The sequence below is a fragment of the Lithobates pipiens genome, unplaced genomic scaffold (assembly GCF_037356315.1).
Source record: "Lithobates pipiens isolate NorthernLeopardFrog02 unplaced genomic scaffold, aLitPip1_a1.2 Scaffold_10, whole genome shotgun sequence".
Lineage (NCBI taxonomy): Eukaryota > Metazoa > Chordata > Amphibia > Anura > Ranidae > Lithobates > Lithobates pipiens.
Window position 1 is genome coordinate 52,462,295 of NW_027507686.1, and position 17,900 is coordinate 52,480,194.

At 46.0% G+C, this 17,900-nt stretch overlaps 1 long non-coding RNA gene across 1 annotated transcript in view; it reads right to left on the reverse strand.

Moving 5' to 3' along the window:
- The window catches only part of LOC143930473 (uncharacterized), a 39,318-nt gene that overhangs the window by 10,643 nt on the left and 10,775 nt on the right, over positions 1-17,900 (reverse strand). Inside the window, exons 3-4 of the long non-coding RNA XR_013262778.1 lie at positions 8,464-8,544; positions 7,551-7,683 (exon numbers count right to left, since the gene is read on the reverse strand). This is a non-coding gene — a long non-coding RNA (uncharacterized LOC143930473). The remainder of the gene's footprint in view (positions 1-7,550; positions 7,684-8,463; positions 8,545-17,900) is intronic.

Below are 17,900 nucleotides of genomic sequence, written 5' to 3' on the forward strand. Positions count from 1 at the left end.
TCATGTATCCTAGGAGGCTACAGGAGAAGGGATCCGCAGCATCTGATAGGCAGACGTGGCGTGCTGGTGTGGATCATCTGGAGGGGTGGGGGCGGGGCTTGTGCCTGAACCCAGAAGAGGCAGCCAACTCTCAATGACCAGGATGGCAGCATGGGACCCAGGATGTGACAACTGAGTAGCGGATCGCAGCAAGACAACACTGGATTGTCTGGGCAGAGACAACCCAGCATAAGAGGGACTTAAAACAATGTTATATATATATATATATATATATAACCATATTATCTATACCAGCTTTTTTCAACCAGGATGTCCAGGCACCCTGGGGCACCGTGAGGTTTCTTCAGAGGTGCCTTGGCAAAATGCCTGAAAATTGCCCCAAAATTGCATACAAGCCAGCATGTGGATAAAGCTGCCTTTTATCCACAGGTTTCCATTGTGCACCATTACAACCTTCTTGAGGGCACTTTAGCTGAGTGATGGAGAAGATTTGAGGGAAAAGAGAAACCTTGGAATCCTAGTCAATACCAGTTTATAAAAGATGATTTGCTTTGGAAGAATAAATCCCCCCTAATGTTGGGGGTCCTACATGTGTGGATGCTGCTGTGTTATGCAAAACTATTAGAATAGTTTTTACCTTTTGAAATGGGGAGCCCCCAGACTGTCCATATTTTTTAAAGGGTGCCTTGACTGATAAAAGTTTGAAAAATAATGATCTATACAATTAAAAGACTGAAAAGATTGTTCAATGTGCCATATATTTAATTGTCATTAACAATCAGGCCGCCTTCACACCTGGCCGACACATTGCTTTGTTTTGGTGCATTTGTTGTGTGACAGCATAGGGCAGCCAGCGCCAAAGTAGCTCCTGTACTTTTTTTTTCCAGCGGAGAGCCAAGCATATTTTGTCACAAGACTGCTACCCGGGTTTGGGGTGACATTGAGGGTCTGTTCACACAGGAAAGGGGCGTTCTGTGCACATTTCCTGCATGGGAGGGGAACACGTTTCACCTGCGGTCTCTTTTTATTTGTTAGATTTTTAGTTGATGATATTGATTAGGAGGTGATCATGGATTTTGTAAAGGGTACTGCCTTTCAAGACAAATACGAATTGTATAGATTGAAGTGTCTTTATAAAACGACCACTAGATGGAGATGGATTATCCACTCTGAATTAAAGTCATAGTACGGTAAAGTCTTTTATGACATTTTTACCTATAGGTAAGTTTATAATAAAGCTTACATGTAGGTAATAGGAATATTTAATAAATGTGTTTAACTGTTTAGGAGATATTCCAGTGAGCAGCAGCCAGTGACATCACCAGCGCATGTACTTTGAAGAAACTGAACATTGGTGCCATTCCTTCAGAGCTCTGTGCTGAGTAGGGTTGCCACCTGTACGGGTTTCACCCGGACAGTCCGGTTTTTTTAATGATGTGTACGGGTTTTCATCTGCTCCAGACCCGTACACATCATTCAGACTGGACTGCCCGAGAGTGATGAGACTGCTCTGTTGATGATGTATCTCCCCTCCTCCGCCATCTCACTAATGACATAGTGTCAGACCACCCCGCACTAATGCTGAGTGCAGGGGGGATCCGAAGCACTTCAGTGAGCCCACACTGCCTGCCGATGATTGCATGCAGGAGGGAGCCGGTGGGCGGTCGCAGACAAGGGGTGGCAGCTGAAGAATCGAAAAGCAGGGAGGAGGACGTGCCCAAATCTACTGCCAGCTTCCTTTTTATGGCAGCAACACACCCTTTCTCCTGGGCACAGGCTCCTCTCAGGCTGGATAGGGCCTTTAATAGAGGTCCTCTACAGGTGGGCGGAGCAAGCGACCGTACACAGACTGCAGCCCGATCACTGCTTCCTCCTGCCTAGCAGACATCAGGCTCACCCTGGGCAGTGGCGGCCCGCCCATAGGGGGCGCCCGGGCGCCGCCCCCCCTCTCCCTAGGTGTAAAAAAAAAAAAAAAAAAAAAAAAAAAAAAAGTTAAAAAACCTAAAAAAAAAAAAAAAAAAAACGGGCCCTTTAAGACATTTCAAAAAAAAAAAAAAAAAAAAAACAAGAAGAACGGGCTGCGGCGGCAGCAGAAGACCGGGCCACCGCCTCTAAAAGAGTTATAAGAAGGCGCGGTGGCCCGGCAGAAGAACCGAAGAGGGGGACAAGACCCGCGAAGTCGGGAGAAGAGGCCGGCGGCGAGGAAGAAAGCCGGACTCCTCCGCTAGCAAAAGAGCTACAAGAAGATAGCGGAGGAGTCCGGCGAGAAGACCTCCGAAGATGGAAGACCCCCGGAGCTGTGCAATAAAATATTTTAACCCTGTGTTGTGTTTTTTTTTGTACTTTTTTTCACAGGTGAATGGGTAGGGGTACATTGTACCCCATACTCATTCACATAGGGTGGGGGGCCGGTATCCGGGGCCCCCTTATTAAAGGGGGCTCCCGGATTCCGATAAGCCCCCCGCCCGCAGACCCCGACAACCAACGGCCAGGGTTGTCGGGAAGAGGCCCTTGTCCTCATCAACATGGGGACAAGGTGCTTTGGGGTGGGGGGGCCGCACGCCCCCCCTCCCCCAAGGCACCCCCCCATGTTGAGGGCACGCGGCCTGGTACGGCTCAGGAGGGGGGGGGGGCGCCCGCTCGTCCCCACCCATTTTCCTGGCCGTAGCATGCTCGGATAAGGGTCTGGTGTGGATCTGGGGGGGACCCCCACGCTGTTTTTTCGGCGTAGGGGGTTCCCCTTGGAATCCACACCAGACCTAAGGGCCTGGTATGCTCTGGGAGGGGGAACCCACGTCAATTTTTTTTTCCGATTACATAAGGGGCGTGTTTTATGAGAAGTGGGAGGGGCCAAAATGGTGGGCGGGGTCATGATGGGCGGGGTCTGGCGCCCCCCTATCCAAAAACTTCACCAGCCGCCACTGACCCTGGGGTAGACTGAAGAGAACAGAGGACTGCATATTCTCCTCCCGTGAGTCCCAACCTGTTTTGCCCTCCAAACTGTGTGATCCTGTGCTGTAATCCTGTTCTGCATCTTGCAGTGCAGCTTTACTGAACGAGAAAGTAAAGATCTTGGCCATGTCAGGAATATATTGGGACTTTTCAGGCTCCACGTGGATGTATTCCACACACACACACTATATCTTATTTCAAATGATTATTTTTGATAATGTGGAATACTTCTGTGTAGAACCTGAAAAGTCCCAGTATATTCCTGACATTGTCATGAGCATAATCAGCAAGAGACATACAGAGTACTATACAGCCCATCTCCAGGAAAGGGGGAAATGACCACTTTTACTTCTATGTTTCCATGTTCCTGCTGCACTGCTCTCCTCCTCCTCCCAAAGCCTCAGCATCACTGCACACCATACAGGAACATTAACCCTGTATGGTACAATGAAGATGAAGGAGTGTGACCACAGCCTGTCACAACTTTCACTGAAGCTGCAGGGGACCAATCACAGAGATTGAGGGAATCAGAAAAAGTCAATTTGTTCAAATTGACTATATTTATTATGGTTCAGAGAAAGGAACTGGAGAATCTACCTTCAGTCCCTTTCTCTGTTTGAAAAGTGAGCTATCAGGGGTCTGTTTAGTCTCCTGATATTTCACCAAAGCGCCCCCAACAAGACTGTTAAAAAAAAGGTAAAAAGAAATAAATTTGTAAAAAAAAAAAAAAAATACTGACACCGGCCACTGCCCTGCTGACAACGGCCACTGCCCTGCTGACAACGGCCACTGCCCTGCTGACACCGGCCACTGCCCTCCTGACACCGGCCACTGCCCTCCTGACACCGGCCACTGCCCTCCTGACACCGGCCACTGCCCTCCTGACACCGGCCACTGCCCTCCTGACACCGGCCACTGCCCTCCTGACACCGGCCACTGCCCTCCTGACACCGGCCACTGCCCTCCTGACACCGGCCACTGCCCTCCTGACACCGGCCACTGCCCTCCTGACACCGGCCACTGCCCTCCTGACACCGGCCACTGCCCTCCTGACACCGGCCACTGCCCTCCTGACACAGTCCACTGCCCTCCTGACACAGTCCACTGCCCTCCTGACACAGTCCACTGCCCTCCTGACACAGTCCACTGCCCTCCTGACACAGTCCACTGCCCTCCTGACACAGTCCACTGCCCTCCTGACACAGTCCACTGCCCTCCTGACACAGTCCACTGCCCTCCTGACACAGTCCACTGCCCTCCTGACACAGTCCACTGCCCTCCTGACACAGTCCACTGCCCTCCTGACACAGTCCACTGCTCTCCTGACACTGTCCGCTTTTAAGGCTAATTCATATTTTTAAAAATTACATTTTATTTATTAATTTAATCATAATTTATGGGTACAAGAATGCGTTTTATTTAACAATGTCCCTTTCAGCCCCTCCCAATGTAATTTGGCAAACACTCACTGTTCACCATGGCGCACCTAGCTCGCTGCATTTCTACTCTCCTTGAGGCACTCAAAGGTGTCCTAAGTCTTTTATATTCCTATAGTGTATACTCCACACAAAAAAATTGTGCCGCTAAAGTGTTTGGGTTTGGCTTGAAGAAAAGGTGGCAACCCTACCTGGTCAGCAAGCGCCTAATATGGTAGAAATATCTGCAGGTTGTTTACATGGGAAGACTGGCAGGCTGCCAAGATTCTGACCTCCATAGAAAAACAGCTGAGATTTCACTGCTTCTGTTCAGAAAATGAATTACAATGCAATCCACAATGTCTATAGATACAGAGATAAAGGTGGACTTATTTTTATTGGAATTTTACTGCTTGTTCAAATTATGTAAATATTTCTCAGTACATGATCTGGGCAACAGGTTCAATGTTTAAATGGGTTTAAATGTTTCTAATAAAAAGTCCTCTGGCTTCTAATGCCGCGTACACACGTAGCCGACTATCCGACGGACTTAGTCTGGCTGACTTCCCGCCAGACTGTCTGTCCGACTTTCCGAACGGGCTACTTGCCCACACACGGCACTTTTTCAGCGGACTAATACGGCGTACTAAGTCCGCCGTACTATCCGCCCTACTTTTGAAATGAACAGTCTCGCCCACACACGCGGAGGAAAGTCCGCTCATTTCGAGCGTGTCTCCAGGTAGGCGGGGCCCGCGAAGGAGACGTCGCTGACCCCGCCACCTGGTATGGACTTAAAGGGGAACCCCAGCGCTGAAAAAAAAATCGGCGTGGGGCCCCCCCCCAGGTCCACATCAGATCCTTGTCTGAGCATGCTACCCGGCCGGCCAGGAAAGGGGGGGACGAGCGACCGCCCCCCCCCCCCCCCCCCCAGAGCCGTACCGCCTGTAAAAGAGCGATAAGAAGCCCAGCAGAAGAACTGAAGTGGGGGACAAGACCCCCGAAGTCGGAAGAAGAGGTGGGCATCGAGGAAGAAAGCCGGGCTCCTCCGCTAGTAAAAGAGCTAGAAGAAGATAGCGGAGGAGTCCGGCGAGAAGACCCCCGAAGACGGCAGACCCCCGGAGCTGTGCAATAAACTATTTTATCTTGTGTGTTGTGTATTTTTTTACTTTATTTTACAGGTTAATGGGTAGGGGTACATTTTACCCCATACTCATTCACATAGGGTGGGGGGGGGGGCGGTATCTGGGGGCCCCCTTATTAAAAGGGGCTCCCGGATTCGGATAAGCCCCCTGCCCGCAGACCCCGACAACCAACGGCCAGGGTTGTCGGGAAGAGGCCCTTGTCCTCATCAACAAGGCACCCCCCATTTTGAGGGCACACGGCCTGGTACGGCTCAGGAGGGGGGGGGCGCTTGCTCGTCCCCCCCTTTCCTGGCCGGGTAGCGTGCTCGGACAAGGGTCACCTATCTGCTCAATGAACCCATGTGTGGAACCATATAACCTCCATAGTCTGAGAAGAGACCTGCAGTACCTTATGGACTATGGAAATGAAAGCTATGCCTACAATAGTAGCATTGAACACTACTTCCTACCTGACAACTGTCTTAGTCATACAGAACTGGATGAAGAAGACCGAAGGAAGATGCTACTCAGACTGATCAAATCACACTCAGAGCACTCCCTGAGCTACTTAACCTCACGGTGAAGCGGTCCACCTACAACATCATGGCCGTCACCTCAAATGGTACTTGCCTTGAAAATATCAGAAACATATACCAAAGAAGTGCACCAGTTGATTCAGAATTTTCGCACGTATTACACCAACACTACTATGTGGACTATGGAGGCAATGATCATGAGGGAACTCCGGTACCGGCTAATTGCTCCAACAACCAACTTTTTCTTGGAGCATCTCATGAAGCGGATGGCCAGTGCAGAGTTCACTGCACAGACAGTGAAGGAGAACCATATGCTGATGGGATGTGCAAAAGCAGTCGTTAAACTCTGCCTGACAGAGTACTATTACTGCTCTATCCCTCCATCACTGCAGGCCATCTGCTGTGTCAAAGCTGATGAATGGGTGCTCTCACCAGACAAGACTGTCACCATCACTGGTGTACAAGGATACCCAAATGAAAGGGTGCAGGAGGTGCTGGAGTACACGATTACTCTCATCGAAGACAACCAAGACTACTTCAGCAGCCTCATAGAATTTGAAGTTTTCTCTGTGTGTGTGTGTGTGTGTGTGTGAGAGAGGGGGGGGCAGAGAGAGGGGGGACAGAGAGAGAGGTAGAGGGGGGGGAACAGAGAGAGATAGAGGGGGGGGGACAGAGAGAGAGGTAGAGGGGGGGGGAACAGAGAGAGATAGAGGGGGGGGAACAGAGAGAGATAGAGGGGGGGGAACAGAGAGAGATAGAGGGGGGGGAACAGAGAGAGATAGAGGGGGGGGAACAGAGAGAGATAGAGGGGGGGGAACAGAGAGAGGAGGGGGCAGAGAGAGAGGGGAAGAGACAGAGAGAGGGGAAGAGACAGAGAGAGGGGAAGAGACAGAGAGAGGGGAAGAGACAGAGAGAGGGGAAGAGACAGAGAGAGGGGAAGAGACAGAGAGAGACAGACAGAGAGAGAGAGACAGAGAGAGAGACAGAGAGAGAGACAGAGAGAGAGACAGAGAGAGAGACAGAGAGAGAGACAGAGAGAGAGACAGAGAGAGAGACAGAGAGAGAGAGAGAGAGAGAGAGAGGGAGATAGAGACAGGGAGGGGGAGATAGAGACAGGGAGGGGGAGATAGAGACAGGGAGGGGGGGAACAGAGGGAGGGGGGGAACAGAGAGACGGGGATGGGGATAGAGAGGGCGGAGGAGGGGAGAGGTCTGGCTGAGCGAGGGAGTGAGAGAGGGGGGGGAAGGAGGGGGGCTGAGAGGAGAATTAGGGGGGAGATTGGAGAGAGACCTCTTCTAATCAGTTTCACTGGCTGTGTGGGCAATGACAGCTAATCACCCTTGGGGCAAGTGCAGGGGGTGGAAGGAGGGCAGGCGAGATGAGAGTATAGGGCATTGGTTTACATTTTAAATTTCATTCTGAAAGTGCCAGTGGGTCTCAAGTGAGCACTCCAGACCAGACTACAAAATGTGGTCACAAATTCAAATTATAAATTGAACACCCAGCACCCTCCCCACTGTACTTACCTCCATGGGTGATGGGTTGATAGCGCTCACTCAGTAAGTGTAGCTGTCTGGGGGGGTTCGATATCCTCGGTCTCCTTCACCTTCTTTTTGAAGTACTTCTGGGACAGATCAGAGAAGTGCCAATTTCTCAGGGCTGTACCATCCAAGAAGCAGACAGAATGACAATGACAGTTAATCATCCATGGAGGAGAAGAGTACAAAATATAGCCACAAACTCAAAATATAACAGTAAAATAAACATATATGCAAGTTGCGCGCTGCCACCTAATGGTACGTGATATATCTGTATTTATCAACAAAAACAAACGAATATAATATAATAAAATAAAATGTAAACGTAAAAGAGGAAAGTGAACAGAGAGTTGCTGCTATTACCTATGTGTTCTCACATCAACAACAGAAATGTTATGAATATGTAATATGTGATGGCGCTGCTCAACCACCTCCGGACCGGCTCACGCCGATATACGTCGGCATTTTGAAGAGGGATATCGTTGTTATAGTAGCAGATAGCTGCCAAAAACCCCTATCTTCTTCAGTGAGCGGCCCGGTTTCCGATAATAGTGGTCTCTGTGGGCGGATTCGCCGCTCTCCGGTGGTCTCTGCCACTTACCAGAGCCGTCGGTAGCGGTGGAGACGAACGAGTCCTCCTTTTGGCTTGGCATGGAAACGAGTGAGGGGAAGATGGCCCCCACCCATCTCCATACCATTGCTGGGCAGAAGCGACGTCAAAACGTCACTTCCGCCCATAGCTCTTAAAGCAATATATATTTTTTTTTTTTATTAATTTCATTTTTTTTATTGCATTTTAGTGTAATTATGAGATCTGAGGCCTTTTTGACCCCAGATCTCATATATAAGAGGTCCTGTCATGCTTTTTTCTTATTACAAGAGATATTTACATTCGACTTACATTTTCATTCGCTTCTGCGCATGCAAGGCAGGTCACTTTATATTTTGAGTTTGTAGCTACATTAGTAGTCTGTAGTCTGGTCTGGAGAAAATAAGAAAAAAAAATGAAATGGCAAAACACATTTTTTTTAATCCAGAGTTTGATGTCATTTATTTAACATCTTACAAAGAAGGAGAGGTATTGGCCGACTATAAGGGGAGTAGGAGGTCGGATTTTTTATTTTTTTTGCAACGCTAAACAATATCCTTATTTTATAGTAAAAATCAATACACATCCACTAGGAAATGGCCCTGTTATCTAGTTTAAGAAAAAAAATTGAGATTTTTGGGTTAACACATACATGAATTAGATGATTACATTCCTTGTAATAGGAAAAAAGGTGATAACATTTTTTTTTTAAAGAACAGTTTAAAAATAAAAAAGGTAAAATAAATAAGAAAAATCAATATATATATTTTTTGAAACACACCCTGTCCCGCCGAGCTCATGTGCAGAAGTGAACGCATACGTGAGCAGTGCCCACATATGAAAACAGTGTTCAAACCACACATGTGTGTTATCGCTGCGATTGGTAGAGCGAGAGCAATAATTCTAGCTTAGACCTCCTCTGTAACTCAAAATATGCAACCTGTAGAATATTTTAAACATCGCCTATAGAGATTTTTTTTAGGGGTAAAAGTTTGTCGCCGTTCCACGAGCGGGCGCAATTTTGAAGCATGACATGTTGGGTATCAATTTTCTCGGTCTAACGTTATCTTTCACAATATAAAAAAAAAAAAAAAAACATTTGGGCTAACTTTACTGTCGCCTTATTTTTTAATTCATAAAATTGTATTTTTTTTCAAAAAAAGTGCGCTTGTAAGACCGCTGCGCACATACTGCGTGACAGAAAATATTGAAATGACCGCCATTTTATTCTCTAGGGTGTTAGAAAAAAAATTATATTGTTTGGGGTTCTAAGTGGTTGTGCGATGCTGTACCCAAAAAAAACTTAAAGTCCTTTTTTTACCACACATAGAGCTTTCTTTTAGTGGTATTTGATCACCTCTGCGGTTTTTATTTTTTGTACAATAAACCTAAAAAAGAGCGACAATTTTGAAAAAAAGACAATATTTTGATGGTCAGAGAGTGTGCTGAAATGGTACAAAAGATGGTCTGAGACTGCAGACATAGTACAGGAGATGGTCAGAGACTGCAGATATGATACAGGAGATGGTCAGAGCATGTGAGGACATGGTACAGGAGATGGTCAGAGACTGTAGACAAAGAGATGGTAAGAAACTGCAGCTAGTGCCTTGCGAAACTATTCGGCCCCCTTGAACTTTTCAACCTTTTGCCACATTTCAGGCTTCAAACATAAAGATATAAAATTTTAATTTTTCGTGAAGAATCACCAACAAGTGGGACACAATTGTGAAGTGGAACGAAATCTGTTGGATTTTTGAAACTTTTTTAACTAATAAAAAAATTAAAAGTGGGGCGTGCAAAATTATTCGGCCCCCTTGCATTAATACTTTGTAGAGCCACCTTTTGCTGCGATTACAGCTGCAAGTCGCTTGGGGTATGTCTCAATCAGCAAATAAAAAACTGAAAAGTGGTGCGTGCAAAATTATTCGGCCCCTTTACTTTCAGTGCAGCAAACTCACTCCAGAAGTTCAGCGAGGAGCTCTGAATGATCCAATGTTGTCCTAAATGACTGATGGTGATAAATAAATAGAATCCACCTGTGTGTAATCAAGTCTCTGTATAAATGCACCTGCTCTGTGATAGTCTCAGGGTTCTGTTGAAAGCGCAGAGAGCATCATGAAGACCAAGGAAGACACCAGGCAGGTCCGTAATACTGTTGTGGAGAAATTTGTATTTGGATACAAAAAAATTTCCCAAGCTTTAAACATCCCAAGGAGCACTGTGCAAGCGATCATTTTGAAATGGAAGGAGTATCAGACCACTGCAAATCTACCAAGACCTGGCCGTCCCTCTAAACTTTCAGCTCAGACAAGGAGAAGACTGATCAGAGATGCAGCCAAGAGGCCCATGATCACTCTGGATGAACTGCAGAGAACTACAGCTGAGGTGGGAGAGTCTGTCCATAGGACAACAATCAGTCGTACACTGCACAAATCTGGCCTTTATGGAAGAGTGGCAAGAAGAAAGCCATTTCTCAAAGATATCCATAAAAAGTCTCGTCTAAAGTTTGCCACAAGCCACCTGGGAGACACACCAAACATGTGGAAGAAGGTGCTCTGGTCAGATGAAACAAAAATCCAACTTTTTGCCCACAATGCAAAACGATATGTTTGGCGTAAAAGCAACACAGCTCATCACCCTCAACACACCATCCCCACTGTCAAACATGGTGGTGGCAGCATCATGGTTTGGGCCTGCTTTTCTTCAGCAGGGACAGGGAAGATGGTTAAAATTGAGGGGAAGATGGATGCAGCCAAATACAGGACCATTCTGGATGAAAACCTGTTGGAGTCTGCAAAAGACCTGAAATTGGGACGGAGATTTATCTTCCAACAAGACAATGATCCCAAACATACAGCAAAATCTACAAAGGAATGGTTCACAAATAAACGTATCCAGGTGTTAAAATGGCCAAGTCAAAGTTCAGACCTGAATCCAATCGAGAATCTGTGGAAAGAGCTGAAAACTGCTGTTCACAAATGCTCTCCATCCAACCTCACTGAGCTTGGGCTGTTTTGCAAGGAAGAATGGGCAAGAATTTCAGTCTCTCGATGTGCAAAACTGATAGAGACATACCCCAAGCGACTTGCAGCTGTAATCGCAGCAAAAGGTGGCTCTACAAAGGGGGCTGAATAATTTTGCACGCCCCACTTTTCATTTTTTTATTAGTTAAAAAAAGTTTCAAAAATCCAATAGATTTCGTTCCACTTCACAATTGTGTCCCACTTGTTGGTGATTCTTCACAAAAAATAAAAATTTTATATCTTTATGTTTGAAGCCTGAAATGTGGCAAAAGGTTGAAAAGTTCAAGGGGGTCGAATACTTTTGCAAGGCACTGTAGTACAGATGTTAAGAAACTGCATACATGATACAGTAGATGGTCAGAGAGTGTGCGGACGTTGTACAGGAGATGGTCAGAGACTGCAGACATAGTACAGGAGATGGTCAGAGAGTGTGCGGAAGTGGTACAGGAGATGGTCAGAGACTGCCGATATGATACAGGAGATGGTCAGAGAGTGTGTAGACATCGTACAGGAGATGGTCAGAGACTGCATACATGATACAGGAGATGGTCAGAGACTGCAGACAAAGTACGGTAGATGGGCAGAGACAGCAGATATGATACAGGAGATGGTCAGAGACTGCAGACATGATACAGGAGATGGTCAGAGACTGCAGACATGACACAGGAGATGGTCAGAGACTGCAGACATGACACAGGAGATGGTCAGAGACTGCAGACATGACACAGGAGATGGTCAGAGACTGCAGACATACTATAGGAGATGGTCAGAGACTACAGACATGATACAGGAGATGGTCAGAGACTGCAGACACAGTACAGGAGATGGTCAGAGACTGCAGACAGTACAAGTGATGATCAGAGACTGCCGACATAGTACAGGAGATGATCAGAGACTGCAGACATAGTACAGGAGATGATCAGAGACTGCAGACATAGTACAGGAGATGATCAGAGACTGCAGACATAGTACAGGAGATGATCAGAGACTGCAGACATAGTACAGGAGATGGTCAGAGAGTGTGCGGAAGTGGTACAGGAGATGGTCAGAGACTGTAGACAAAGTACACAAGATGTTAAGAAACTGTATACATGATACAGGAGATGGTCAGAGAATGTGTAGACATGGTACAGGAGATGGTCAGAGACTGCATACATGATACAGGAGATGATCAGAGACAGCAGACATACTATAGGAGATGGTCAGAGACTGCAGACATGATACAGGAGATGGTCAGAGACTGCAGACAAGATACAGGAGATGGTCAGAGACTGCAAACACAGTACAGGAGATGGTCAGAGACTGCAGACAGTACAGGAGATGATCAGAGACTGCAGACATAGTACAGGAGATGGTCAGAGAGTGTGCGGAAGTGGTACAGGAGATGGTCAGAGACTGTAGACAAAGTACACAAGATGTTAAGAAACTGCATACATGATACAGGAGATGGTCAGAGAGTGTGTAGACATGGTACAGGAGCTTGTCAGAGACTGCAGACAAAGTACAGGAGATGGGCAGAGACTGCCAATCTGATACAGGAGATGGGCAGAGACTGCCAATCTGATACAGGAGATGGTCAGAGAGTGTGTAGACATGGTACAGAAGATGGTCAGAGACTGCATACATGATACAGGAAATGGTCAGAGACTGCAGACAAAGTGCGGTAGATGGGCAGAGACAGCAGATATGATACAGGAGATGGTCAGAGACTGCAGACATGATACAGGAGATGGTCAGAGACTGCAGACATGATACAGGAGATGGTCAGAGACTGCAGACATGATACAGGAGATGGTCAGAGACTGCAGACATGATACAGGAGATGGTCAGAGACTGCAGACATGATACAGGAGATGGTCAGAGACTGCAGACATAGTACAGGAGATGGTCAGAGACTGCAGACATAGTACAGGAGATGGTCAGAGACTGCAGACATAGTACAGGAGATGGTCAGAGACTGCAGACATAGTACAGGAGATGGTCAGAGACTGCAGACATAGTACAGGAGATGGTCAGAGACTGCAGACAGTACAGGAGATGGTCAGAGACTGCAGACAGTACAGGAGATGGTCAGAGACTGCAGACAGTACAGGAGATGGTCAGAGACTGCAGACAGTACAGGAGATGGTCAGAGACTGCAGACAAGATACAGGAGATGATCAGAGACTGCCGATACAGTACAGGAGATGATCAGAGACTGCAGACATAGTACAAGAGATTTTGATTTTGTGTATTTAATTGAAGCTTGGACCCCTGCGTGGGATTCCTGGATGGACCTTTGTTTTGTTTTTCCCTTCAATAAACATGGTCTACCAGGCCCTTAACTATAAATGCCTGTCTGATGTGGACTTACTGCACCTAAATGCATCTATCCACTTGAGCTAAACACCCCAATATCACAGTCTATAAATCATAATTAATATTCTGCCATCTTCATAGCAATCATTGAATATTGGCAGATGAATGCCTACATATTTTATATATTTATTTGCATCTTCTTTTTCAAATATTTATTGCACTGTAATCATCACCTAAAGTGGTATGGATTGTATTATGAGTTCTCACGTTTTTAGATATTTATTTGCTCAATGTCACATTATTTGAATTACCATTATTTACATCCTTGCACACCAATGTTAAGTTAGCTTTCTTGCATAAATTAATTTGACAATCACTACAGCAGTGCAGCCCCACCAATCACATTTAGATACGGATAAGCTATAAGGTGCCTGCAGCAGCGAGTCACTTGTCATCAGTATATCCAATTCAAAAATTCAAAGTGGTAGTATACACTACAGTTATGTCCCCCAATCCTGCCTCCCAACTCGCATCCCACTCCAATCCCTCCTTCCAGCCCAAATCACTTCTAGCACAACCCCCCCCCATCCCTCATAGAGTTAAAAGCCAAAAATGACCTATGGATTTTGATAGATATAACCGATAAATGGAAATATTTTAGCATTGAAATCAATGGGAAGCGCCGTGGCAGCAGCGCTTTGAACCCTTTATTTGGCCGCTAGCAGGGGTTAAAAGCGCACCGCTAGCGCCCAAAAAGCACAGCAAGGACGACGGCAATGCGTTTTTCAAAACAAAGTTAGAAATGGATTTACATTTAATGAAATAAGCATTTGACCCCTTTGCAAAACATGACTTTGCAACCACAGAGGTCAGACGTTTCTTGTAGTTGGCCATCAGGTTTGCACACATCTCAGAAGGCATTTTGTCCCACTCCTCTTTGCAGATCCTCTCCAAGTCAATAAGGTTTCAAGGCTGCCATTAAATAACTTGTACCTTCATCTCCCTCCATATATTTTCTATGGGATTAAGGTCTGGAGAATGGCTAGGCTACTCCAGGACCTTAATGTGCTTCTTGAGCCACTCCTTTGTTTCCTTGGCCATGTGTTGTGGTCATCATTATGCTGGAAGACCCATCCACGCCCCATTTTCAATGCCCTGGCTGAGGTTCTCACCCAAGATTTGACAGTACATGGCCCCTTCCGTCATCCCTTTGATTCGGTGAAGTTGTCTTTTCCCCTTAGCAGAAAAACACCGCCAAGCATAATGTTTCCACCTCCATGATGGTGAGGATGGTATTCTTGGGATCATAGACAGCATTCCTCCTCCTCCTCCAAACACGGCAAGTTGAGTTGATGTAAAAAAACTTGATTTTGGTCTCATCTGACCACAACACTTTCACCCAGTTCTCCTCTGAATTATTTAGATGTTCATTAGAAAACTTCAGACGGTCCTGTACACGTGCTTTCTTGAGCAGGGGGACCTTGCAGGCACTGCAGGATTTCAGTCCTTCACAGTGTAGTGTGATACCAATTGTTTTCTTGGTGACCATGGTCCCAGCTGCCTTGAAATCATTGAGAAGATTCTCCCGTGCAGTTCTGGGCTGATTCCTTACCGTTCTCATGATCATTGAAACTCCATGAAGTGAGATCTTGCATGGAGCCCCAGACCGAGGGAGATTTACAGTTAATTTTGTTTTTCTTCATTTGCAAATAAATCGCACCAACTGTTGTCACCTCCTGACCAAGCTGCTTGGCGATGGTCTTGTAGCCCATTCCAACCTTGTGTAGGTCTACAATATTGTCCCTGACATCCTTGGACAGCTCTTTGGTCTTGGCCATGGTGGAGAGATTGGAATCTGATTGCTTCTGTGGGCAGGTGTCTTTTATACAGGTAACAAGCTGAGATTAGGAGCACTTCCTTTAGGAGAGTGCTCCTAATCTCAGTTTGTTACCTTATAGAATACTCCTGGGAGCCAGAAATCTTGCTGATTGATAGGGGATAAAATACTTATTTCACTCATTAAAATGCAAATTAATATATAAAAACTTTTTTGAAATGTGTTTGTTTGTTTTTTTTTTTTTGCATATTTTTGTTATTTTGTCTCTCACTGTTAAAATAAACCTACCATTAAAATTATAGACCGACCATTTCTTTGTTAGTGGGCAAACGTACAAAATCAGCAGGGGATCAAATACTTTTTTTCCCCTCACTGTAGAGTACATATACTGTATATTTTTCTAGGTTTTCATATGGGATTAGCGCTTCTCTACATTTTTTTATTATGGTGCTAACATTAAAATTGACTGTATCCACTTCCCTACTGCAAAAGGAAAATAACGATTGAACTAAGCCATAAAGTCTGGTGGACTACCAGACTCAGCAAGCCTACTATGGGGAAAATGTTGAATATGATATAGCAAAGATAAAAGGAAAAAATATCAAACAGAAGTTCTGCATCCAAGTGATAAATAAAATAAAAAAATCAGTTTGCTGTGTGCAGTGTGTGCCCGGGCTGGACATCCTGGCCTGTGGGCTCTCCAGCATTTCTATGAACTGCCCCCAGCTCAGCTCCCCTTCTCCCCACTCAGCCTCTCCTCCAGCCAGAGGAGTAGGGTGCTGTGGTGCCGGGAAACCACCGACTCCAGATCCCCCATGTTCCTGAGCCAGGCTGATGTCTTCCTGAGCAGAGCCACCACCTCCCGCAATACCCGGGGGGGGGGGTGGCAGCAGAAGTGGGGGTGACAGGCCACCAGGAATCCCCAGCTGGACTTCACTCTTTTCCTGCTCCGTCATCGCTGCACCGTTAATCATGTTCACTAATGTTGGTGGTGCCAAGCAGCACTCTGTCCAGAGGGCCTGTGATGCCTGACCCGCCTCCACCTTCCTGGCCAAGACCCCATAGCCTGCCCTGTAGCAAAGGCACCTGTCACTGACAAAAATCACAGGTGCCAGGGTGCAATTTCTAGTCGCCGTGGTGACCTGGCACCTGGGATTTGTCAAGCCACAATTTAAAAGCTTAAAAAAAACTTGCCGAAAGCTCTACAAATCCTTCATCAAAGCTCGCTGTTCATACCGCTCTTATACAAGTTAATCACTTCCGGACTGCCCGCCGCCGTTATACGTCGGTACTTTGACATTGAATACCGTTGTTATGGAAGCTAAGCTAATATCTGCCATAACCCCAGTATTTTTAGAAATGGCAGGTGGTCCGCTTTCAGATAAAAGTGGTCACCACCAGATCACTTTTATCAGCGGCGGGAGAAGTACCCATCCCCCCGCGTTTTCGGTCATCTTCGCCGATTACAGGAGCCATCGGTAGCGGCGGAGACAATCCGATCCTTTCCCCTCTGAGGCTGGAAGTCGAGTGAGGGAATGATGGCCTCCACTCCACTCCATACCTTTGGATGACGGAAGAGACATCAAATGTCTCTTCCATCCAATGGTCTTAAAGGGAAGGAATTTTTTTAAGTGACCCGTCCGGCCACACTCGCGTGCAAAGGCAAACACATATGCAAGTTGCACCCACATATGTAAACGGTGTTAAAACCACACATGTGAGGTATCGCCACAACAGTTAGAGCGAGAGCAATGTCTAGAAAAAGACCTCCTCCAACTCAAAACTGGTAACCTGTAGTAATTTCTAAGTTTCGCCTATGGAGATTTTTAAATATCAAAATTTGTCGCCATTCCACAAGCCGGCACAATTTTGAAGCGTGGCAAGTTGGGTATCAATTTAATCTGCGTAACATTATCTTTCACAATGTAAAAAATTGGTCTAACTTTACTGTTGTCCTATTTTTTTTTTTTTTATTCAAAATGTGCATTTTTTTTTACAAACAAAATTGCATTTGTAAGACCGCTGCGCAAATACGGCATGACAAAGTATTGCAACGATTGCCATTTTATTCTCTAGGGTGTCTGAAAATATTTATATGTGTGTGTATGTGTATGTGTATATATATATATATATATTATCTTTGTATATATCCTCCTGTCTGCTTGATTTTGGCACACAGCTGCATGATCCATTCACATTCTGAAGAAATCCATGTGTGTTTGTCTGTGTTCCTGTACTGAGTGGGTCTACTGGAAGTGGTTTCATAATTATCAGTCAGCTGTGGCAGCTGCAGGGCACTAATGAGGAAAGCTGCTGGGCCTGCATCCCTTTAGACGTGTTCCTATTGGAAATATCTCATTAAAAATTACATTTCTGTTGTAGGGGATGCCTGAAATCTGACTTGTATCTTAGTGCAGACTTCTGGGAAAGTTGGTGAGCCAATCACACAAGCAGCAAATGATGTTTCTGCGGAGAGGTCAGTACACATTCTGTGTACAGAACAACTCCATGCAACCATATTGCTTTGCATTTATAGAATAATACAGCTGCTGCAGATTGAAAAGGAAAGGTCGTTTTTAATAGCATTCAAG